The sequence below is a fragment of the Candoia aspera genome, chromosome 3 (assembly GCF_035149785.1).
Source record: "Candoia aspera isolate rCanAsp1 chromosome 3, rCanAsp1.hap2, whole genome shotgun sequence".
Taxonomy (NCBI): Eukaryota; Metazoa; Chordata; class Lepidosauria; order Squamata; family Boidae; genus Candoia; species Candoia aspera.
This window is the reverse complement of record NC_086155.1, coordinates 151,615,568-151,642,167: the sequence shown is the minus strand read 5'-3', so window position 1 is coordinate 151,642,167 and position 26,600 is coordinate 151,615,568.

The following is a 26,600-nucleotide window of genomic DNA, read 5'->3' as shown; positions in this document are numbered from 1 at the left end:
TAGGTCAAAACTAGACTCTCTGAATGGCAGTTGAGTTGAGAAGCAATCCAGCATAAAGTAAAGTGATAGTTTAGGGTTGAGGTGCACAGTCAGGTTTTCATAGTCTGGTTGAGTAAAATGAAGTTTTTATTTGGAAGTGTTACTAGGAGTGAGCAACAAGCTTGACTATTGTTACACACACAAGCTAGCTCCCAAGGTTCAGCTTATGGTCACTCACTCACACACTCACAGCCTGTTGAGGCATGCAGATCTTGTCAGCCCCCCTTGCTTTCTACCTGGGTTTTCCAGAGAGGTGCGGCCACAGCCCTGGTCAACAGCCGGGAAATAATTAGGGACACACATAAATCACTTCCAACCGAACACTGAGGCACAACAGGTTTTTTGAAATACACAGAGATCCAGTGAATTTAAAGTAACAGCAAAACTTTACTGGTTGCAAGGTACATTTGCTCTTCCTCACATGTGTGCAAACACACACACACTCATCCACTCTTACCCATGTCCAACTCGGCTGCCAGGCACTAGCTAGAGGAACAGAAGCCACCAAGTCTGGATCCAAAACCACCCAAGGAGACCAATACAGACCACTTTTACCCCCTAAAGTCCTTGCTCTGTTGATGGGATTGGGGTGGGTGTTTCCATTTGTTCAGACCCTCTGAACTCCTTTAATGGGATCCATTTGCTCAGGCCCTTTGATATCTTCAATGGGATCCATTTGCTTAGGCCCTTTGATGCCTTTGTCTGGTTCAGGTGACATTCTATACAACTTGCCTCCTTCCTGTCTACCTCCCTGAAGGGATCATTAGACAATATTCCTCTCTGCTTTACATGCCTGCTTCATCTTTTTGTTATGCAGCTTCAGCCTAGTCTCACACTATACCCACCAGGATGGGAAGCTCCCCTCAGGGACTACTTAATTAATCAGCCAGTCTGGAAGTCTTAGTTGTCTGTGCATGTTGTGGGGGAAAATGGTTGATAATAGAGAGAGATCTCTGGATGATCTCATCAAATAGTAAATAAAAAACCCAGAGCTTCTCAGAAAACGTTCGTTCTTCCTGAGGAATCTACAACTTCTAAGGAATTGTCCATTTGTCGTTCTGAGGGCAACCTAAGAACTCTTTCTGGTAGCCTCCAGAGTACTTTCCAATTCCCTTGTCAACAGCTCAGTTTCCCAGTTGAAAGTATGGTTGAGTCTGTCCATGTGTTGTGAGATTAAGGAGTTTTCATCATGTCTTCTCACTGCTAGTTGGTGTTCATGGATGTGCTCTGCTAGTCTTCTGCCTGTCAGTCCTATATAGTGGCTGTTACAGTCCTTACACTCTATGTTGTAGATGACTCCTGTTTTTTCTTCTTGGGCTACTGGGGCTTTTGGTTTACTTAAGATGTTTTGGAGGGCATCCTAGACCAAGCTAAATCCAAAAATGCTAGGGAATCCCTGGAAGCTTGGTATTCAAACAAATCAAACATCAATAGACACATAGAGATAAACCACATTTACAAACCATTCAAAAGAGACAGTAAAAAAGCTAAGAAGGAAACAAAAAGACCAGAACACATACCCTACAGTGGCAAATACCCAGATAAGCAGGGATTAACACCAGGCAAACGATCAAGCAGAAAACAATGCCCTAATTAAGGAACTACCAATGAGAAAAACACACCCCACCAACACTGGCAGGGCAAGCTACCGTATATAAACAGGGAGCAAACCCCACACTCACTAGCACTGATGATGTTACCTAGTTGGGTGATGAAACATCTGTAAGCTAACAACCAAGCTCAGAGAGCACCAAGGACTCTACAGTTCAACCCTGTACATATATTCTCTTCTATATTTTTTACTTGCAACTTCTGCTGTCATCTAGATCTCTGAGCTTTTGAAGATGTTCCCCCTACCTTTACAGGTAGTTATTTGAGAGAAACATCCTTTCATCCTATTGGTCAAATAAGCATATTTCTATCTAGTGTCCTGTACTGAGCATTGCCCTTCAAGAAACATCTTCATTTCAGTTATAATGCTGGATTATCTTCTCCCCACTCACCCTACTGCATCAAGCTTATCCAAAGAGACGGATGCAGTTTTGAGCCCACTTTTATATTTAGTTCTAGGTCTTCTGTATACTTTTTTGGGACATTAGATATCCTGGAAGTAGCTATTTCTCAACATCTTAATTATCTCACTTTAGTGTTTATCTTAGTTTAGTGATGTTCTATCTAAGGCTACCAGATCTGACCCACAAAAATATGGATCTCCACTAGATGGTAGGAAAGAGTAAGCATTTTCTGTATCTTTCTGCTTCCTTCAAATGATTTTCTGGATTTTTGCAGCAAAGGTCTGGTAGACTTGGCGTCTTGAGCCTGTAACATTGCTGGCACCTAAGGGTAGAAGGCTGGGTGTCCCAAACCTTTCTTCTCAGAAGCCTTTTGGGTCTTCACAGCATGGTCCTGCTTCCTGCTTTGGGGTAATGGCTTGGTAGTCCTTCCTACCACCACATATCATTCATGGACTGCCTAAAACAGAAGCTAAACTTTAACCCTAATGTACAAGAGAAAGAAGACATTCAGACCCTATGCTTCATTTTTGTCAATGAAAAGGTCAAAATACAGAAGTTGAAATAATTTCTATAATGTCACCTTCTGGCTATCTAGCAGTGAGACATGGTAACCAAAGATTCAGCTCTTCCTCACCCTCCTTGGGAGATAAATCATTCTCAGAGGAGATTAAAAAAATAATGTTATTATAAAAAAGAAAAGTTAAAATGTAGCATCCCCATTTAACATCCAGAATTTAAATGCAGAGCTTCAATGTGGAAGAAGATATACAGCACTGTCCAGATCACAGCAGCCTTCCAATTAGGAAAGGAAGAAAAATCCAAAAGAAAAAGCCATATTCCAGGCAAATTACAAAGTGGTCTTTATTGCAAATGAAGAACCCTCTTCTTAAAATCTCCAAAGAAAATGGACAGAGGTATTATAGTTCACAAGAAGAGGCTAAAGAAAAAATATACCATCATGCATTTAACTTGAAATACTCATAAATGCTGATAGTAAAGCAAGCCCCAAATCTACAAATTTTACACACAGACACAGAGAGAGAGAGAAAGAGAGAGAGAAAGAGAGAGACACTTATCACAACGCAGAAAACAGAACTCTGTAGTGCTAATTCCTAACTACCCATTTTAGCTATTTCTACAGAAACAGATGGTTTTCTGAAGCAAATAGTTCTCTGCTTCAATTTCCATGACACTAATTTCTCAGAGGTTTCAAACAGTAATTGGAGGTTGCTGGGGATGAAGGAAGTCTTGTTCCTTACCCAGTCTCTTGCCATGGCTTCTCCCTTGTGTAACAAAAACAAAAGCTTTTTCTATATCCAGGGAAGGAAGGTGCTTGAGGGCTGGATAATCCGACTCTGTACATGACAAGGAGCCATCTTGCATTCATGGGGCTGTGGGTTGTGAGTCTGAGCCTACAGTCTGGAATGCAGGCTATATGTACAACAGAGCCTTTGGCATTTGATTTCTGCATTACCTAAATAAAAGAAAAAATAACCATTTCATTAACCCATTGTCTCTAATCATTGCGATAAGGAAACTTGTAGGCAGGAGCTGCAATAGGCAAGAAAACAATTAAGTATTGTATCCAGTGAGGCCTTAGGGGAAAATAGAAGAAAACATTGCAATGAATCATATTCAGTTCAGGGTTACAGACACTCCTGGACTTTCTCTGTTTTGTGGGATGGGCACACATGTGAACAAAATTAAAGCCTTTGATTTTTCTATTGGTATGGGTAGGCAGATCCAATATCTATCCATTCTGGAATAGCTTTCAAATGTGAACCAGGAAATCAACTAGCCAGGCAAAGTGATTATCTTCACTTTTTATTTTTATATGTCTCTTTCTCTGTCTTCCTTGCTTTGCTACTTCTCTTTCTCTCATCCCGCCACCAGACAATCTATTTCATCATCTATCCTACCCAGTAACTAGTTGTTTTTTCCATCCTAATCAGTTACAATTTATCACTATTGAATTATCACTGGATTGTTTAATGACTTTCCTACTTTTTAGAAGATTTTTTCCTTCATACATTTCATATTATTGAAAATCTCAGGGGTACTTCAAATCTTTGGGGCCTCAGAAACCAGGGATGCTGCAACATCTCTGCTAGAAGATAATTATGCAATAAGGGAGAAAACTCCCATACATTTCAGAAAACTTGTAACCAAGGCAATCAGAAGAATCTCACATCCCACCCACAACAGTTTCCTCCAAAATTCATTTTCCTTTTAAAAATTGATGATAATTTCTACTCTGTCAAATCAAATGCATTAGGGATATCATGTGAAAATGCGTCCTATTCCCGGTGTCTAGAAAGCAACCATGAAAAATTTGACTTGTAAGCTTCATGGCTTGAAGTCATAATAGATGTGGAGCATCACACACAGTCTAAAGGATAGAACAGGTATTGAGATACTAGGTGCATATTAAAAGATTTACAGCAGGTAGCTGAACTGAATCAAAAGAAGGATGACAGTGTTTGAAAACTTTCTTTTTTAGTAGTAATTTTATTAAAAATTACTGTTAAAAAGATAAAAAGGAAAAGAATAAAAAGAAAAAAGTGCAGAAAGGAAAAATATATATAAAGAAAAATAGAAAAGAAAGAAAAAATAAGAATATAGTAAAGAAAAAGAAAAGAAATATATAGACGAATGACTTCCCCCTTCATCACAACAAGTATAAACAATTTTATACCTTCTCTTAAAGTACAACAAATGATCTCTTCTTCCCATATCCCATCTCTTATCTATAAACAAATTCTTAAAGCCTCATTGTTCAGCTCTGATCAGCAAAGGTCCATTAAGGATTATCAGAAATAACAACATATCTATTTTGACCTTGATCAAAGAAACCAGCTTTATATTCCTTCCTTTTATTTTTAACAATCTTGATCTTTACTCCTGGAACTTGATTTCTTTTCATTTTTTGTTTGTCCCTTTCCACAAAATTCTTCAAATCTTTAATAAGTCTCTTTTGGAAATCCAGTATAGGAAACTTATCCTGGTCATTCTTTTGGTTTGTTATTTGTATAACCTTTTTAATTATTAAGACATCAGCCAGTTTCATTTGTATGTCCAGTATAGCACTTTTTCCATATCATTCTTATAGCCTGTCATTTTTAAATCCACTTTCAGATCAGTCTCATTCTTGCCCAATAAAACATGTTTCTCTTCCATGACATCATTTAAACACAGTCTATCTATAGAGGCAGACATTCTCAAAATTAACTTCTGGGTCCATTGTTCAAAAATATCCTTCAATATGTCAAATGTTAAAATATTTTGCTTCATTCTGTATTTGTAAGTCATATTTAAGTGTTCTTCTTCTTTGATTGTATTCTTTAGTTCCTTCTGGTTCCCTCTAGTGTCCAACCTTCAAAGTCACATCCTATCATTTTTTTTTTAAAGAGAATGCAAAACAAAAGCATTTTCCCATGGGAAGGATTCTTATAATTAATTCCAAAATCTTATTTCAAATCCATCTGGACCCTTAGTCTGTTTATAAGTTTCCAAAATCAAAGTTCTAATCACCCTTTTGTTGTTTATTCCAAAATATTTTTTTAAGTCATTAAACTTGTATTTAAAACTTGTTTCATTAAGGACTGAAGGAAAACTTGCTATAAAACTTGGTTCAAAGGTTCCTAATAGCTAAAAAGCAGTTAACATGCAATTTCCAAAATTGATTAGAAAAGGAAGTATGTGAACCCAGTGTTGTTTTGAAGGCACCAACTGTGGTTTGAGCAAGATAGCTATTCTCTCATCTCCCAGAGGTATCAACTCACTGGAGACTGCTGTCTTGTGGTCTTCTTGCAAGGACCAACTGTCTGGAGCACTTGTGGGTGATCTCAAATCCTCTCCTTGTTTGGAGACGAATTACAAAGAGCTGGTCTACTTGCCCAGCTCTTCATAGTTGAAGAAATTAAAGGGAGAGATCGAGTTGCAAGCCATAAGTGAAATTAATCTTCTGATGGAAAAGAAGGGGTTATTGTGTATGGGAGGTCTCCTAAAGAGAAGCTGGAGTTTTTGAAGGGGGCAGTTGGGCTGTTTGATTTTTTTTACATTGTGGAGATATGTAAATGCCCTGGTTTATTTTGAAGTGGAATAAGAGTTTAAGAATATTTCTCTGGATTGCTTTTACGGTTTGGCTGATTTCATTTATCTTTTAACAATTTGGATTAAGATTATTAAGGTATAATTAAAAAAAAGTCTGGTTTTGGGTTTAACATGATTAAGATTATTAAAATTGTATTATCAAGCACAATGGCAGACAATTTATATGTTTTTTTTTTTAGTTTGAGCTTTATTATAGTAGACAGGAATGTATAGAATAGTAGTAGGAAGGAAATAATTAAATGAATGTTATATTGGGGTGGAAGTTGATTAGGAGGTGTGTGTGTGTGTGTGTGTGTATCTATCTTTTAATATAAGGGGAGGGAGTAACTGTATTTAGTGATTTTTATAATGTGCCAATGGAAAGATTTATAGAAATGTAGAGTAAGGGATTGATTATGGAAAATTGTTGTATATGCTTGCTGTTAAAAGTTGGAAGTCACCTCTTTTTTTTTGAAAAAAAATTCTCTTGTGTTTCTACACTTTTTTAGTTTTTTCTTTTTTTTCTTTGTAGTTTTTTGTTTTCCTGTAGCTTTTATCATTGACTGAAACTTAATAAAATTCTTATTAAAAAAAGAAAGGGAAGAAGCTGGTGAAGAAATAGGGCAGAAGGATAGTAATATATTTCTCAGAGTAAACATATGCAGGAAAACACTCATTCACACACATGTTTTTCTTCACTAACTTATTTAAAACTTCCAGAGATTATATACTTGATAAACAAACTATAGGCCACCCTGCTTCTGCTGCCTCTAAGTGCCTAACAAAAAAGCATTGCCAGCTAACCCATAATCTTAACACAACCTAATCTTGCAGGTGATGAGACCACTGGTGAAACTTGTCAACTTGCTATACAACCTTCCTAGCAACCTGGATAACATAGAGATCAGTAGCAAAAAAGTTACATCACCCCACAAGGGCATGTCAATTGTCATTTTTCTGAGTATTGCCCTCAAGAGGTCAAACTTTGACAAGATACCTTATCTAGCAACCCCATTTAGGGGGGCAAACCCATTAGAGGGGGAGAGCTTCCCAAGAAATGTCAAGCTTAACTATGCCAACTGTTAAGCCATTATCCCATAAAGGTACATTAAGACTCATCATTCTTCAGGCTTACATCTTCTTCTGACACCCCAGAAAATCAGGTGAAAAATTAAGAGCTTAATTTCTAATCTAAACAGTTCTTTGATTTTTTTTTTTAAATGTGCATTGCTACAGGATACTTGCTGCAATGATACAGTACAATTTGTCTTGAAACAAAATGATTTGAAGGGTCCTAAGTTTTCCTTTCCTCATCCCTGCTCTCTCTGCATTAAAAGAGGACAGGGAGAATATTTCAAAAAACATATTAGAGTTGAAACTTGGCAAGTATTTTCATCCTGTTCTGCCAAAAAATGAATCAACTGCAAGCATTTTGATGCTTCCCTTTTATAGCCCATGGATATATCTTGAAGCTGCTCAAATTGAATTGGTTTGTCTTCGAATCTTGAATGTCCAGTTTAAATCAAATCAAAGTTGATTCACACAGGCTCATAACTCTCTCATTTAGATCACCCACCTGAAGTATCTTCTAACAGTGCTTAAAACTGTGTTTTCTCAAAACCTTTGGTCTGTCTGATGCTAGCCCTTTTCACTGTTCAAGATTCATGGATAATGAGTGAATTTACACATCGATGGAAGACTAAGCCTTTCACCCCTCACGTGTGCCTATTCATTAGATAGTCTATGTATCTGTTCTGGGAAAATAAGAATCCAGAAACATTCATTTTTAATTACCAAGATAGGGACAAATGTGCGAGGTGTTTGGCAGTAATAGCCATCCAAAGCTTTGATTCATCAGGAATGAATTCAGAATAATTTCTGTTGAATGATGATGATCATTTTTCAGTCTCAATATTGATTACATTTTTATTGAATTAGTCTGGTCAATCCCTCTTCTTCCTATAAGAACTTTCAATTTTTCCAAAGTTGTGCTGATTACTACTACTGTCAGAAAAAAATGAATGCTAAAAATAATATTAAAATATAATTCATGATGTCTTTATTTATATTTTAAAAGAGAGACTATGATGATAGTATCAGGTTGAAAAATAAGCAAAGGGCAAATGGAACAAGACCCCCACCCACCCCATTTAGCAGAAAAAGTGTGTATAGACTTAAATTGAATACAGGAGGGATCAGCGCCGATAAAAATCCAACAGCCAGTTGAGATTTTGAAATGCTTAAAATTCTGTATGCATATGAAAGTCAAAGCAAGAATGTATTATATTAACAGAGGATTGCTTGTGGAAAATGTGTCAATTTGGAAATATGCATCCAAAAACATCTGTATTACAGGAGGGGGTTATGAAATGAGGAAACTAAATGAAATCAGTTTCTGATTTCAACTGACTCTATAACAATAGGCAACAAGTAATGGCCTTTTTCTGCCTAAAACCCTTCAGGTAACAAAAATATATGTTTATATTCTACCTTCCCCATCTCTGTTTGTCTTTTCTTAAGTTGATATTTCCCTACTTCCCTTAATTTGACCTTGCTTCCAAACAAGTTACTATAATTTATGTGATGTTTCAGTTAGACATGAATTAAGTTAGACATTAAGTTAGACATGAAGGAGGTTTCTTTTAAAACAGGAGCTTTCTAGCTATATTTTTCTGAGTTGGACATTGGATACCAAGAAATGGAAGAAGTCCTTTGGTAACATTTTGACCATGTGATGAGATAGCACTCTGCTCATGCATAAGAACACTCTCTAGTACAGACAATTTTCAAAACAAAAAATAGGTAATGCACATGAGCCTGCAAGGGGGGAGGGTCATGAACACTCTGGGGCTCTAAGAACAAAAACAAGCCAACTTGTGAGGTAGCTGGCCATGCATAGCCTTCCAGATTTGGAAAATCTGTCAATGCTCTTTAATTGCTATCTTTAGCATGGAGTTTCCGCCTAAATTCACAATTGAGAAACTACATTACACAAATTAAATAACTGAGAAAAAAACAATCATGCCATCTTGTTTAGGGTGGGGAAGCAAAAGAAAGCTGAGGAGGATGGGGAAATAATGGCTTTGTGTTCCATTGATACAGAGATGCTTCATAGTTGATTAGAAGAGTATATTATTGATCAATAGTTCTTCAGAATAGTTTTCTTTCAACATAAGTTCAATGCTACCTTACATGCATATTTTTAATGTTCTTTCTGAAAATATGGTACATTCCAATAGAAGAGAATATCTGTAGCTCAGGGTTGAACTGTGGAGTCCTTTGGTGTTCTTTGAGCTTGGTTGTTTGCTTGCAGTTGTTTCATTACCTGACTACATAATATAATTGGTGCTAGTGAGTGTGGGGTTTGCTCCCTGATTATATACAGTAGCTTGTCCTGCCAGTGTTGGGGAGGGAGTCAGTTTGGTTTTAGCTAAAGCCCTCCAAAACATCTTAAGTAAATCAAAAGCCCCAGTAGCCCAAGAAAAAGCCAGGAGTCATCTACAACATACAGTGTAAGGACTGTAACAGCCACTATGTAGGGCAGGCAGGCAGAAGACTAGCAGAGCACATCCACGAACACCAACTAACAATCAGAAGACATGATGAACATTCCTTACTCTCACAACACATGGACAGACTCAACCATAGTTTCAACTTGGAAACTGAGCTGTTAGACCTGCTGCCTATGATAATTAAGCCACACCCTAGCATTTTCAAGGATGTGCTGATGTCCAGAGGCAGCCTCCCCCCACCTAGGCTGTTTAGCTTACAAAAACAAATGCTGAGACAGAGTGGGAAGACATATGTGTGTAGGAGGAAAGGAGATAGCAAATAGCATACAGATGGGGAAGCAGAGGCACATCTGAAGATTGGCAGCTATTACAAGCAGGCAAGAGGACTATCATTCAACTGCCAGGACCACAGGTTATGGTGAGCAGCATATGAAGCTTTGCTGGGAGCTCAGTAGCAACTAGAAGAGAAGCAACTACACTGAGATAGCACCTCAACCCAACCAGAGCAAGAACTTTTGGAAGGGGCAAAGTTTGTATGTTACTTTATAGACTTTGAGATTTTTAGTTGAACTGAATATTAAAAGATTGAGTATAAAGGACTGAGTATTACAGACGTATTTACGTGGCAACAGCAACTTGCAAGACATAGAAGGGTGGAGTTGACCCATAGCAATACCCTGTTGTTGGGGAAGGTGTGTGCTGCAATAAAGCATTGTGTACAGATTTGCTATGTTGTGGTGTGTCCGGTTCATGGAAAACAACCCTCACGCTCAGGAACTGTACATCATCCTGACATAAAGATTTTAAAAAAAACATTACAGGGATTTCCCTGCTGTTTTTTCTTTTTCTTTTTTGAGTTATGATTAGTGCTCATAGATTAGACAAAAAAAGAATATGGATTAGTTTTTGGCTGTGCAGCTGTATCAAAGTTAGTTTGCTTGCTATATTTGCAAACATGAGTAGAATTGTATGCAAATAAGGACCTTAAGAAAACAAAGAATGCTATTCTATTTCAACAATATTCTATTATTCACTCTGTTAAAACAATTTCTTTAACTTTCCAATGGTGCTTATCTATAGGAAAGATCACTGCCTACACCATTGTCAAAGCTACTATATCTCAAATTGATCGGTATAAACTGAATTTCTCTGCTCTGATGATATGGCATATCTTGGGAAAAATATCTGTAGGGGAGAAGCAAAATTTGAGAAATTGGGCTGGATTAACAATGCCTGGAATACTTAGATTTGTACCTTTTAGATTTGAGAAATTGTTCTTCCCACCAACATATTTTTACTCAAGCTATTGCCTGTACTCTATCATTTAACTTTATATGAATGAAACTGGGCTCATATACAAAAACTTAGATCTATTATATGGTAAATGTATCAAAATATATTTTATCTTATTTATTTATTTATTTTATCAAATTTATTGCTGTCCATCTCCCCCCAAAGGAGGGACTCTGGGCGGTTTACAATGAGACAAAGTTAAAATTCAATATCTTTGTAAACACAATAAATACAATATATATATATATATAATATAAATATAAATATATAAAATATGATAAAATCCCACTGGCTAAAAGTTGTATCTCAGTCTGTGAGTGAGGGCCTTCTAGGGCGCTAGCCATCCCCATGAACGACTGTTCTCCTTCCCACTCCAAGCGTGATGACAAAGCCAGGTTTTTAGTTTTTTGCAGAAGTTCAGGAGAGAGGGGGTCTGTCTCACCTCTGGGGGAAGAGTGTTCCAGAGGGCGGGAGCTATTAGACAGATGCCATTCCTGAAGAAATCTTTTGGGCAGTAGGGGCAGTAAGGGTTGTTGGATAAGTGCTTTACTTGTTCAGGATTCTTATATCCAGCATATCCTATTGGCTCTGCTTTAATCTGGCTCTGGGGAAAAGATCTTGGCTTCACCGAGCTATACAAAGGTTCCCTGGTATTTCACACAGTCTTTGAAACCTTCATAAAAATATCAAGCCCTGCTTTAAATATTTTAAATGCTACATTTAAAACACTCTGGTAGGTTTTTTTTCTAATCAAGTAGTAAAGCTCTGGAAGGTCAATTGTTCAGATGAGACATTTTGCATTTTGTTCAGATGAGACAACTTTGCATGTATCCATAACTGATTTAATCTTTTCCTTTTCAGTTTGCTTATCCAATTTGATTTTTTTTTTTTCATTCAGCTTTTATATCTCCATAATGGTTCATCTGTTTCGAACATGTTGAACACTGCCCCAACCTCCCAAATTAATTAGTGAGTATGCTGATTATTTAGTTTTTCCATAGGGTGGGAGCAGAAAGGGAAAAGTGTTGTGTTTTGTGTTCTTTGTAGCCATCTTGTGAATCTGAATTATTTTCTGCTGAAGTGCCTCTCGAGCACAAATCATCATTGCTGAGGAATTTTGTGTCTTTTGTATGCTGAGCATTCAGGATCTTTTCGAAAATGCTTGCCCACCATCTATAACAAAATCAAAGTTATTATAATGGTAGCAGATGATAAAGGCACCATTGATTTCCAATGTTTAGAAATGATTCAGATCATGAAGCTACAATATAATTACATGCTCCAGTGGTGAAAGTGATGTGATGATGCAAGAAATCCACATTCCTATATACAGTATGCTGTACGCTGAAGTGACTGGTCACCAGTAGTCCCTGGGTTGGAGAAGGTTAGATGACATATGATATCGAGCTGTGCTTTGAAGGAAGCTCATCCAAAGCACCTGCTTGGTAGTGGCCAGTTCTAAGAGCAAAAGAAGCAGTCATGTTGAAACACCATGGCAGCACCTCCGGCTGTGCTGTGCAGATGGAAATCTGTGTAGAATCGCTATCTCCTTTTGCAAATGGTACTTCAAGGCCACTCATGTTCCTTCTGGTTCATTGACCAAGGTCTTCACAGCCCACTGCCCAAAGCTCTACATCCAAGCGAATCTAATTCGCCTCACATGGGCCTAATAGAAAATATGGGCTTTTCCTCTGACAAGAGAGAGTTGACTAATATGAAACCAAACAGCAGAGGACATGGTTCTGTACAGTGTGCAACCTAGCATGAACCTGAAATTAAATGTACTTGCTGCAGGAGCTATTTGTACAGTGTGAAGTGACCACCAACAATTTGTATTGCCATTGCTAGGAGCTATCAAAAGAAATGTCACTCCTCACAGCAAGTGATGAGATTTGACATATGGCATCAAAGCATCATTAAAATTATACCTGCTGCAGAAGTGGTTGTGTCTTTCAGGAGACTTTCAAGCAGAAAAGGTTACTCCAAGAATGCAAAAGGGCAGGACTCATTTTCTTTTCCCCTAACAGACAATTAAGAGGCTAAGAAGTTAGGGGGGAAATGAGGGAGAAAAAAGGAGCAGAATAATAATAATAAAAGAGGAAAGAATGTGATATTTCAGAGAGGAATAAAATACTTTGCAATCCTTTGCAAAAGTTGTACTGTTAAGATTCCCCTTTCAAAATCTTCAGTTATCAGTGCTAGCATTAATAGAGTTTAGAGGCAAATAAGGCTGGATCTGCTGGCATGAAGTTTTGATGGAATAAGGAAGGGAATGCATTGGAAGACTGAATCTATCAGTGCAGTTGTATTGAAAATATTGAATAAATCATATAAGTTCCTAGGCTGATAGACACTCTTATCTTTCTTCCAGAGAACTTAATTTGCCAAGCTATGATTTATTGATTTGTTTCAGAAAAACAAGTCTAATTTAGTTGCACTTAATTCCCACTGAATTAAATCTGAGTAAGGGATGGTGATCCTTTTGTTGTCTGAGGCCAAAGGTAGAACTGTACAAGGGAGGGTACAGTGAGGAAATGATGGTGCAAATCTAGAATCACATCATACATGTGAGCAGAGCCAGGATTTTCTGATTTTTGTCTTTTTCTTTTAAAAGGAAAAATGTTTTAAATGGCTATTTATTTATTTCGCCTTTGAGTTACTCTTTACCCCTGGAATCCATTCCTAAGGCAGGACCAAATCTCAGGTTTCTCCACTCCTACTCCAGCATTTTAACCACTAGAGCAAACATATAAATGCGATCCTGTTTGGTCTAACAGTTAAGGTACTGAACTAGGAGCAAGGAAACTGGAAGTCCAGTCCTGCCTTAGGCAGAGAAACAAACTGGGTGACCTTGGGCCAATTATTTTTTCTTGGCTTTAGGAAGAAGACAATGGCAAACCACTTCTGAAAATCTTGTCAAGATAACTCAATGACTTGAAGTGAAAAAAGAGTCTATTTTAGCTTTATATTACAGATACACTTCTATTACAAAGTACTGTTAAATTAAATTTTGGGGTTTGGGGCCTATCAAAAAGAATTGGGGGCTCCATGTGGTTCTAGAGCCATGATTTGCTCACCTTTAATCCAATCACAATTAGTATCCCATTCATTTAAATAGGATTTAATTATGTGTAGGATGCAGGTGATGCAGAGGGAAAGAGGCAGAGAGGGTAGGGAAAAGGAATATTAAGTGACTTAATCTGAATCACTGCAGATCACTAATTTCAAGTGTGCTCTTGGTGGGCCAGTTTTTAGAAACACCGTTTCTACACTGTGCCTTGTTGTTGCCCTGATGATAAAATCACAACATAGCTAACCATTCTCTGCCTATTGAAGATGTAAGAGCAAGCTGACACTATCTGTCTTTGCCAGTCTCAGATTAATGTTTATTAGCTAATATACATTTATTTTAATAGGCACCAATAGAATGAAAATAAACTAAAGCTTTTCTTAACCTTGTGCCATGAGGTGTCTCAATTTGTTCTTGTCAAGTAGGAACAAAGTTGTCAGCCTCTCTTCCCTCCCCCCCCTCCCACTTTCTTAGGACAAAAGCTGAAACTTGACTAGATACGGCAAAAAGCCATAGTAATAGATATGAATTTGTAAGGAAGGGAAACCAAATTATTCTGTTAGAATAGTAAAAAAAAAAGGAGAGAGAGAGAGAGGGAGAGAGAGAGAGAGAGAGAGAGAGTTTAATATTTCTGTATGGCTGCCAGAAGACCAAAGGCCTGGAGGGAAAAGGTCAGGAGAATGTGCTCTCTAGATTTTTATTCCAAAAGCTGGTAAATTTCAATTTTAAAATACCATATGGTCCTTTACCTGATACATATATTTAATACCACTAGTTTTAGACAGCTCTATTTCAAGGTTAAAATAGGCTACAACTCAACATTAAACAAAAATGTATAAATCAATATTAATGATATATTAATATTTTAATACTAATACTATATTAAGATTAATAAAGACTTTTGGATTACTTCATTTCATTTTGTGTAGTACGAATAGGTGGCCTTCTAGATGTTGTTAAAGTATAATTCAGCATCCTTCACCTGAGAACTGTAGTTTCATAATTTCTGAAGGACCGTAAATTACCTATCCCTGGTCTAAATCAAGCACCAACAAAGAAATAAATGATTTCAAATCTTTCTTCTGTGCTGATATAATGTAGTGTACAAAAACTGCATAATTCAGCAGCATGGGGTAGGGAACCAAACAGAAAAAGTTTCTGGCAGGGATTCTTGCTAATACTGTATATGCATGACATAATTATTTCTTTGTCCAATCAAAGTGTTGTTGAAATTTAACAACGCAGTATGGAAATACAGGATATGAGGTTAGAATTTGATCAGTTTGGATAATGACATAATGATTGTGGTTATCAATAGATTATCAACAACTACAATTGATAATATATGAATGAGTTAATTAATGAAACAGTGGAATTAAGGCTGAGAAGAATTTTGAATTTGCAAATGGACAAGAACAGACTTATATTTTCTTGTTGGATCTAGCATCCTACTTCTACCAGCTCTTCTGCACAACCTATGAATGGTAACTTGGAGTGGCTCAGAAAATGGACTTCATGGTGTGAATAGGTGGTGTTGTGTTCAACTCACTAATGTGAACTCATTGTTTCCTGCTTGTGAAGTGCAGTTTCCTGGCTTCTTCAGCAAGGGCTCTGCCATTTGGTTTGTTTGTTTGTTTATACAACTTGATGGATATACCCATCTCCTAGCAGTGACTCTGAGCAGTTCACAGAACATTAAAAACAATAAACAAACAAATCAGAAACATAATATACAAAATAAACATCCTGAATCCTAATCTGAAATAATAAAAAAATAACATAGATTCAGCGTCCAAAAATCATTCCATTTTCAATCAAAGTACACCAAAACAGACAAACCCACCAACAGGGCTCCTTCCTCTTCGCTGTAGCTAGGCACAGTTAGGGGCCTAGGCTTCTTCTGCTCCAGCTGGCCAGCTGAGGCTGCAGAGGGTGCCCCCTCTCCCACTGATTTTCAGGCCCCCCATCCATGTGGGGCAGGAGAAGCAGAGGGAGATAAGTGGGGAAGAATGGTTCTCCGTGGGATTGGGGAACTGACAGCAGAACAACCTCAGCCATGGTTTTTTGGAATGCTGGGAGTTGTACTTCAACTGCATTTGGAGTTCCATCACTTGCCTACCTCTTATCTAGACAACATAGTTCTTAGGTTGTAGTAATCTTAGAGCTTTTGGTAGACCATGGGAGTAATGACATCCATACATGCTAAAGCCAGAATGAACTCTAGAAGCCATCACTGATGGATTTTACCATGCCAAGTCCTTTGATGTTTGGACAAAATGAGAATCCAGATATGGTGTTAAACATTAGCCTGAAGTAATATTTATCAAAATCTGTTATTCTAAAGCACATAGCCACTTCATGGAACTGCTGCTGATGGAAGCAGTGTTAGAGAAAAGGTCTATAGACTGTTTCCATTTATCAAGTGCTATGTGTTTCCTGTTAATCAGTTTTTTTAAAAAATAAAATCCTTACCTGCTTTGGGGCCTTTAACAGGAGCTTCATCTATAGATATCATGAGATCATTTTAATGGCAAGATGATAAGCATTATAATTTTATCTTTTAAAGTCTGCATGCTTAGATGCTAATAATAAAGTCAGGGGATGTAGTACAAGGAAAATGTTACCCTTGCAAATTATTATGCCCAAGACATCTGGACTGCCTACTTACATGGCTGAGCCATGCTTATCAATGGCTAAACAATGCTGAAAATGTTGTATCCCTCATGATTAATAAAGCTCTTTCTCTGTCTTAATGCAATACTATAACTTGCTAGCTTGGAAATTTTTCTGCATTGCAAACTATAGTGAATGTATTTGCCATTAATTTTAATATCACTATAAGAGCAGGAATGTTTTTTCTGTTATATTAATTATGTGTGCATTACACATGTTTGGTTTGCTACAAAACAGAAATAGCTTCCCGCAATGTTTTCCCAGGAAGCTATGCAAATATCCCACATTTATTCAGGGACAAATTTTATGGCATACTTTCTCAGATGCCATATAGTATCCTTTTACTTAAATTCAAAAGAAGCCAAGGAACAAATATCCTCATCCTTTTAGTCAATGGAAGAAATGTAAGCAATATCATCATTAATTTCATTAATTCATACTAAGAACCAGCAGTTTCTGTGTTCTGCATTAAGGGGCCTTATCTTAATTGGATAGCCAGAACACTCATGTACAACCATCTTTCTTCTTGGAAATAATTGGCATCTTTATGGGCAGCTCAGGCATAAACAGGACTTCGTTGTACTGTTCTGAATTTTTAATTGCAACTTCTTTGTGCTAGATGGTCATAAGCTGGCTTTATTGTGTCTGCTTATAGGTAGTAAAACAATACTGCCAAGCTCATATGTGAATAGACAGTTCTTCTGGGTTCTGAGACTAGTTTTTCATTTCATTATGTAATATTTTACACTTCATTGTTTGAGGTCTGCTTCATATGCCGTGGAGTCTATCACTATGTATTGAAAGGATGAAATAATATTTCTAAGGTGCTTTTCCTGCACATACTTCTTCAGTCCTTGAAACAAGGCTCTAAGATGGTGAGTGCTATTTTTCCCTTAGTGCAACTGGGAACTGGGACTGAGAAACCATAGCTTATCCCAATTAATACACTGAATAACTCAGGACTTTCTGCTTTACAATTCAGTTATTCTTTCTGCTACAGAATCACACTCCTTAAAGAAACATCACAGAAATACCTTATTTTTCCAGTAGCAGATGGGCATTTGCACATGGCACTGTTTCTCTTCCTGAATTCCTCCAAAAAGTTTTGAAGTTGGCTGGTAACTAATACTGGAATAATGGGGGGGGGGCTCTGAGAGGCCTGGTGTAGGGTCCTGAGAGTTTTATATATGCTTTTGCATAGATGCATATTTATACAACTTGTTGACATTCACTTTTTTTCCCCTCACTGTAGGGAAATGTAATACTGAAACTACTGTCCATAGGTTAATACAGCCTTTCTCAGGCTGGAGGTCGTTATATGATGGGAGTTGGGCAATACCAGTTGATCTCAAGTTCACCGGTACTAACCATCTGGCCTATATGAATTCTGTTTCATTAAATTGGCATTTCTAGGTATTTGCTACAATAAGCTATAGTATAAAAATTAGAAAAATATTCTGCATGAGGACACTGAGTAAACCTATCTCAGCAAATAGAAAATGCTAGATTTCATGAGAGCTCACTGACCCAGGGACAGCAATCTCTGATGAAAAATATTCAATGGTTATCTCATTAGCAGAGAAGGACAAATGTTCCCACAGAGTTTCCAACAACTTGGTGACATGGCATCGTATCTGAGATTAGTCTTTTCTCTCGGGCACCAAAATGTGGCTTGTTGCCTAGAAATTTTATCTGTCAAATGCTGCCATGCTTGAATGGCTATTAGCTTCATTTCATTTAAGTACTATAATAGCTGATTTGTCACCCTCATTTTACTCAAGTCCTTTTTTTTTTCTTTTTTTGCCTCTGGGCATTTTTCCCCTTCAACAGCAGAATCTTGTTATGACAGAAAACATTTGGCTTTCATATGCCACTTTGTGATACACTAGTAATTTAAAGTAGCTTGAAAATACATGGCACATGGCTCATGAAACAATAAAGTTGCACAGCTGATGTCCAATGCCTTAAATGGCTGTAATTCTTTATCTATGACTTAGATGTTCCTGCTATATCATCATCGTCATCATCATCATCATCATCACCATCATCATCATCTCCACTGATTAATTTCTTTCAAAACTTGAATTCCGCAGGTTTAGGCCAGAACAGAACCTTCTGTTCTATTTGAAAATCAACATAGTGAATGTATATCTCAGTGAATTTTTGTTTTGATAATCTCTTTTTGAAAGGCATCCAAGCCTGAAACACAGAGAGAGGGAAAATGTGTTAACTCCTGGAGGATAGAAGAATTAGTTATAGACAAGGTTAACACAATAATTTATTTTTTTTAATTGGAGGAGGAAAATGGTAAGTATTGTTATTATGCTAGGACCATCTCACTCTCTTTAACAACCAGACATTAACAGGTCTTACTTTCTACTTTGTGGAGATTGATAGGTTAATAGTGAATCCTAATATAGGAACTGATAAATAATGAAGTATTGTGTCCATTTCTGACAAGCACTAGAAGTTATGTTAAATGGATACTTATATAACAACTTAGTATATAAGATTGATAAACAGCCATGAAGGACTTGGAAAAGATATTCAAATGCTGTGATGTGTCTATACCTATTAAGATCAGGATTGTGCAAGCCAAGGTATTCCCTGTGACAATCTATGGAAGTGAAAGTTGAACTTTGAAGAATCAGGATAGGAAGAGTATTGATGCTTTTGAACTTTGGTGTTGGAGAAGACTCCTGAGAATATACTGTGGACAGCCAAGAAAACAAACTGATGGATCATCAAACAAATCAATTCAGAGTTCTCACTCAAGGTACAAATGACGAGGCTCAAATTATCCTACTTTAGACACATTATATGAAGACCCAGCTGTCTGGAAAAGGCTCTAATGCTGGGAAAGCTGGGAAAGCTGGAAGGAAAGAGAAGAGGACAACCAGCAACAAGGTGGAGGGACTCAGTTACAGTGGCAATGAGTGTACCATTGAGAAGCTTGAAAGAACTGGTTAGGGTAAATCATCATGGAGAAGATCTATCTATGTGATTGCTATGAGTCAAAAATGATGGTATATAATCAATCAATATTGGTAGTTAAGATTGGTAATTTTCATTCTGTTCTAAATATTGTGCATCTTTCATCTAGTGTGCTTGTTAGTTTAGCATTCTCTTCACCAGGAATGCTCTTCACATGGATATAGATTAATCGTGATCTTTTCTAATGATGGCTTCATTTAGCATAGTTTCTGATGTAAAATTAGGCTCATAAAATCAAAAGTATTTTTCAGTTTTGAATTGTAAAATAGCTCTGTTGGATTAGTCTACTTCCAAATTAAGGTGACGCCATCTGTCCCTCACTAGTATAGTAAATGGCACAATTGAATATACGACCTGAGTATAATTGTTTAGTTATACTTTCCCATCATCTCAAATTCAAGTGTTTTTATTTCACCTCTATAAAAATCAACCTTCCTGAGCTAGCAGTGACAGATAAAGTTGAATTTCTTTTTTTTTATTTTTAATGAAAATCACCTTTAAAAAATAAATTGGAAGTAAAGAGTTCTGAATAATTATTCAGGTTGTGTTTTTCTAGAGGCAAGAATGTTCATTTCATTTTTTCCTCATCTTGCTATAGATTAAAAATACAAGAAAGCTTTAAATGAGGAGTTTCAAAGTGAAGGTCAGAAGTGGCCTAAACAAAGAACACAGCAGGACAAATTATACTTCCTCTGGCCATAAAAATAATTAAATGCAATAAACCATATTAGAATGTCATTAAAGATGTTCCTCAAATGAACAAGACCAAAAGGAAGTCTGAGTTGAAAGTGAACCACTATAGTATTTCTAGCTTGAGAAAGAAAGACCTTCTCACAGTAATAATCTTAGATTTTATTTTTTTTTACAATTGGAAACAGAAAAAGAAAATGAAAAAAACATGTTCTCATTGAAGTTTGTATGTGACTCTTCTGAATGTCAAGAGGGCTAAGACAAACTAGTGAATATGTATAAATGAAGAAAATATTATTTCTGACATAATTTTTGATATTTTTATAGTCTCTTTGGAGACTAGAAGTTCAGTATTAAATACATTAAAATTAGTCTGAACGAAACAGTGATGATAATGGAAAAGAAAATAACAATATTGCATAGAAGCTAGAAAAATCAGAATTATGGGTGCGTGGAACGTGATTTTCATAGATACAAATAAGCTAGAAAGGCACTTTGGTGTGGTCTGTGCTATTGAGGACAACCTCCAGTGACTTTCCTAAAAAGGTTTACAAATGTGAAGGGTCACTTCTTGATTGATGAAATGGTGTGAAGTATTATTGATATTCACTAAACCATAGATTTTTAACTGATGTATCTTTCTCCAGATTCATCCAGCTATTTGCCACACTGTATGACCTGTTTTGTTTTATGTAATTCTAAAGATGTCCAATTATTTTGTTGGTTCAAGACTGAACTCTCTATATTTTGTTTTTCCTGTAAAATATATGTAACATTAACTGAAGTGTGGCTAAAATGAACACAGCCACACAATTGCAGAAACCAATAAAGAAAAATGATGCCTGCTGTAATTTATGTCTGTGGTTTCTCTTCCAGAAATCAATATATACGGGCTGGGTTTTATTTGTGGAAAGTAAAGAAGCCATTGCATTTTTACAGTTCACATCCCTTTTTCCCCAATAGATGGTCTGATACAGTATATGTTTGGATATGAATCCTCCATGTCATATTTTATTTATTCACAGGGCCTCCTACCCTTACACTTCCCTGGTCTTGTATTATGTAGGTGCTTGACAGCTAACTATGATTAATTGGCAAAAGCTATAATAAACAATGGGAGAAACAAATGCTTATGATATGCTTTTTTTTGTCTGGCAAAAGGATTCCAGTAACAGGGATTACTGACAGAAGAACAACAGCCAACATGTACTGAACATTTGTACTTCATTTCTTTTTATAGCAAATGGTCTCCCTTTATCTAGAGCTGCATTTAGGTATTCCTATCTCAAACCTCTTTTTTTCTGAACACAGTGTGAATGTGAGAGAATTAAGGAATACATTTAAGCAACAATATTAGGAACTGTCACAAAAAGGCATATTTGTTGCTTTCATTTCTTCATCCGAGGCAAAAGCAAGGACATTTCAATAAAAGTATTGTCTCAAATATGCACGGTAATTGCATTTACAAGCCAACCATTAGATCATCTTTTGTAAACACTCTAGGCGATCATTCACCTGCTCACATGGATATAAATTAGCCAAGGATTAAGGACATGCTTGAGTTTGGGGATGTATCTTTCATACACTTATGCAAAGGTAACAAAATCTTCCCTTATCCTAAACATGCAGTGATCTTTTACTGCACCAATCATCTGCTGAAGATATTCAGCTTCTATAAAGGTGTGCATTCTTTTTGGAATCCTGAGGAAGTGGATAGGATCCTCATAACTGTCAATCCAACCGCCCATTTATTAGATCCTTGTCCCCCCTGGTTGGTGAAGGCTGCTTGGAAGGTGACAAATGGTTTGATCTATGAGGTGGTATCTCCTCTCTGAGAAAGGGATGATCCCACTGCCTTGAAGGATGCAGTGGTGCACCTCCTCCCAAGAGGTTATCATGGGACCCAACTGCCCTGAACAATTTTCATACAGGTCTGATTAAGCTTTTCTGGTGTTCTTAGTAAATGTTGAAGATTCAGACTCCTTTGGATCCTCAATACTCCCACACCATGCCTTTTAAAAGTTTTTTTGAAGTAGAATTTCTGCCTCTGGAACATTGTCTCATGGACCAAGGAGTATCACTGAACCACATAGCTAGTCATACACACACACACACACACACACACACAATCTGTTGAGAGAATGCCTCAGGCAGCAGCAGACATTGAAGGAAGATCAAGCAGAGGAAGTGCCATGGCAAGACAAGACCCTGCATGGGATGTACCATCGACAGATAGCTGGGGTGGCTGACCTTGGGAAATCCTGCCAGTGGCTGGAAAGGGCTGGGCTAAAGGACAGCATGGAGGTACTGATCATAGCAGCACAAGAACAGGCACTAAGCACCAGATCCATAGAAGCAGGGGTCTACCACAGTAGACAGAACCCCAGGTGCAGACTGTGCAGAGAGGCCTCAGAGACAGTCCAACACATAGTGGCAGGGTGTAAGATGCAGGCAGGAATAGTGTACACTGAACGGCACAGCCAAGTAGCTGGCATTGTGTACAGGAACATCTGCACAGTGTATGGGCTAGACCCTCCCATGTCCATATGGGAGATTCCACAGACGGTTGTAGAGAATAACAGGGCTAAGATCCTATGGGACTTCCAGATCCAGATGGACAGGCAGGTACTGGCCAATCAACTGGATATCATGGTAGCAGACAAGGACCAGAAGATAGTGGTGATGATAGATGTAGTGGTGCCAAGTGACACCAACATCAGGAAGAAGAAGTATGAGAAGCTGGAGAAGTACCAGGGCCTGAAGGAGGAACTAGAGAGGATGTGGAAAGTGAAGACCAAAGTGGTTCCAGTGGTAGTAGGGGCACTTGGGGCTGTGACCCCCAAGCTGGGAGAGTGGCTCCAACAGATCCCAGGAACAACATCAGAGCTCTCTGTCCAGAAGAGTGCAGTGCTAGGAACAGCTAAGATACTGTGCAGAACCCTCAAACTCCCAGGCCTCTGGTAGAGGACTCGAGATTGAGGAAGACACATACCACCCATAGCGGTGAGAAGGAATTTATATGTACATATACATATATACATACACACACACACACACACCATATCACTTGGGTAAATCACTAACAAAGAAAGCAAGAGACTGCCCATTGAGGGAAAATTCTAGCAGCTTATTGAAAAAAATACAGCTTTTTTGCTATTAATTCCTTAATTGTTTGTTGAAAATTGACATGTTTCAACTCAACTGTGCACATAACAGGGGACGCGGTGGCGCTGCGGGTTAAACCGCTGAGCTGCCGATTGGAAGGTTGGCAGTTCGAAACCGTGCGGTGGGGTGAGCTCCCATTGCTAGTCCCAGCTCCTGCTCACCTAGCAGTTCGAAAACATGCAAATGTGAGTAGATCAATAGGTACCGCTTCGGCAGGAAGGTAACGGCGTTCCGTGTCGTCATGCTGGCCACATGACCTGGAAGTGTCTACGGACAACGCCGGCTCTAAGGCTTAGAAACGGAGATGAGCACCGCCCCCTAGAGTTGGACACGACTGGACTTTACGTCAAGGGAAACCTTTACCTTTACTATGCACGTAACATTTAACCAGCCTTTTTCAGATCAATGAGTGTCAAGACTGGGTAATAATTATGACTGATTCCTAGTAAGCCCGAGATGGGGTACTTTGGAGACCTCAACTTTAGCTCCCAGTAATTAGTTTTTGGAAAAAAAATCATGCCCTTTTCATTTTAGCTACATTTCCAATATGCTGTCAGTTGCTTATTAAGTAAGTACTTGTTTATTCGTTTAGTCGCTTCCGACTCTTCGTGACTTCATGGACCAGCCCACGCCAGAGCTTCCTGTTGGTTGTCAACATCCCCAGCTCCCCCAGGGACGAGTCTGTAAGTACTGCTAACCATAAGTAAGTAAGCACTGCTAACCATAAATTACTTTGCTGTAAATGTTCCTTAGAAGACTTAATAACATTGATGCTATGCCAGCCACTATATTAGACACAGCTGTGTATAGATTATTTTAATTGCAAACATTCTTGAAACATCATTTGTCCTGTGCAGATGAGATCTGGGACTAGAGTATCAGAATTGACCCATGCCATTCACTGAATCCTTTGGTTAAGCTAAGTTTTAACCATGCCTTGCTGAACTGTATTCAGTTAAGAGAAAGCTTCCTGTCCCACAGAACTGCTGTAAAAAAATGGTTGCATATAGACAATCTGTTCTACTACTGAAGGTGTGAAGCACAGTGAGTTGTCCTTTGGATAAGACAGCATCTGCTTATCCCAAAAGCCAAAGCATCTTTGCAAATATTCAAATGCAGTAGTTTCCAAAATGGTAAGAGGCAGCTGACAAAGCAAACTAGATAACTCGTTTTCCTCTTTCCTTGGGGCCCAGAAAAATATGTGGTATCAAACAAGTAGAATTTGTGACAGAGACTATGGCAGACATTAGCAAAACATTGCTGGAAGGTTTTGGCTGCCACAGGATATGGCAAAAACTGGCAGTGCTAATGTCCCCAATAGGAAGTTGATTCTATTCTCATCATTTTTGCTGGAATATAAGCCTTGAAGGCCTGAGGAGGATTCTTCTGTAATAGAAATGACATAAATAACATTGTCAACCCCATTAGAGATAGCTAAAACATACTTGAGCTTGGCTGAACCTTCTTCCAGATTTCCCTTAAAATAAGAAAAATAAATCAAGTAATCTCCCAATTTCACAAGTCAGTGGAGGTTTCAGAATCATCCCATCTCTTCTTATTCATCCTCACTTCCCTCCATTCCCATACTGTCTTTCTCCCAGAGCCACCCAGATCCAATCTGGCAATGCTTTTGCCATTACTGGAAGTGATTTTGTTCACCCACTTTCAAGGGGAATCCAGAGAGGTATGCAGATCAGTGTGCTGTGTTTTAATGGTGATTCAGTGGCCAGCCTCAATATCTCACCACTATTTATGAATCAAAATGCAAATACTTTTTGAAAAAAGAAGTGCAGCAACACTACAAGCTAAACTTAAATAATAAAGAAATTCCATTTATTCAATGGAATCTTAACTGGTGCCTGTAGGTATTATCAGCTAAGTGTAAATCAATGTTGCAAACCACATGATGGAACCACAGAAAACTTTTTTTAAAAAAATTCTTAACAGACAGAATGATTTGTTGCCATTTGTCATGACTCATTGGATGCATTCCTGTCTGCATTGTGTCCAGGTATTGACTTTTATATTGCTTTGTTTTTTTTTAAGGCAGAACAGCAATTTTCTCATTTCTTAGTCATACAGATTGATTCTCAAAGTGATATACCACTGGCAACTGATACACTGATGTAACAAAGGGTCTTGTATCACCAAGAACAGTTTATAGATTAGTACCATTAGGGAACCCCCTCCCCCCCCACACACAAAATACTGTCCTATTATACAGTGCCTGAAATAACTAGGGGATGTGTTGTTTTATTTAGACTAATTTATTGTCCATTTTGTTATATGAGCTTTGACCATGACTAACTAACTAAAAGGTATGCAGATATCCCATGTTCACATTCAGTGTCAGGCAGAGCCTGTGCTTTCAGGGAAAAGATTAAGTATTATCTAATCAAGAGAGGTAGAAGAAACAAGAACAGAAACTAGATGGATGGAAGTGAAGATTAGTTGTGTGAAAGACATAGCTGGCTATCATCAATCAGTTTGTGAAACTGTGCCTTCCTCACACCTCAGTCCTTTTGTTTTTACCAGTGCCACATTAAGGTGAATTGTTATCCCCACATCTCCCTTGTCACCACTGGAATTCAAAGATCTGACATTACCCCATCTTCTTCTTCTTTTTTTGTATATAATTGTTATTAAGAATTTTGATTACAATAGTAAAACCTAATACAAACTAAACTTAAAGAAAGAAAAGAAAATTGGTGTAAAAAGTGCAAGGAAAAAGAAACAAAAAAAGGAAAAAGAGAGAAGAAAGAGAAAAGTAAGACTATAATAAATAAAAAGAAATATATAAAAAGGTGACTTCCAACCTTCATCACAAGTATAAAAAAAATTAATAACTCTTCACCCTCTCTAAAGTTACAAACATTTATCTCTTCATCCCATATCCCATCTCTTATCTATAAACAAAAAGATAAAGCATCATCTTTTTAGTCCTGATGTCAGCAGAAAGTCCCAAAAAGGTAGCCAGAAGTAACAACATATCTTATTTTAACCCTGATCAAATAAACCAACTTTATATCCCTTCCTTTTACTTCTATGTCTTAATCT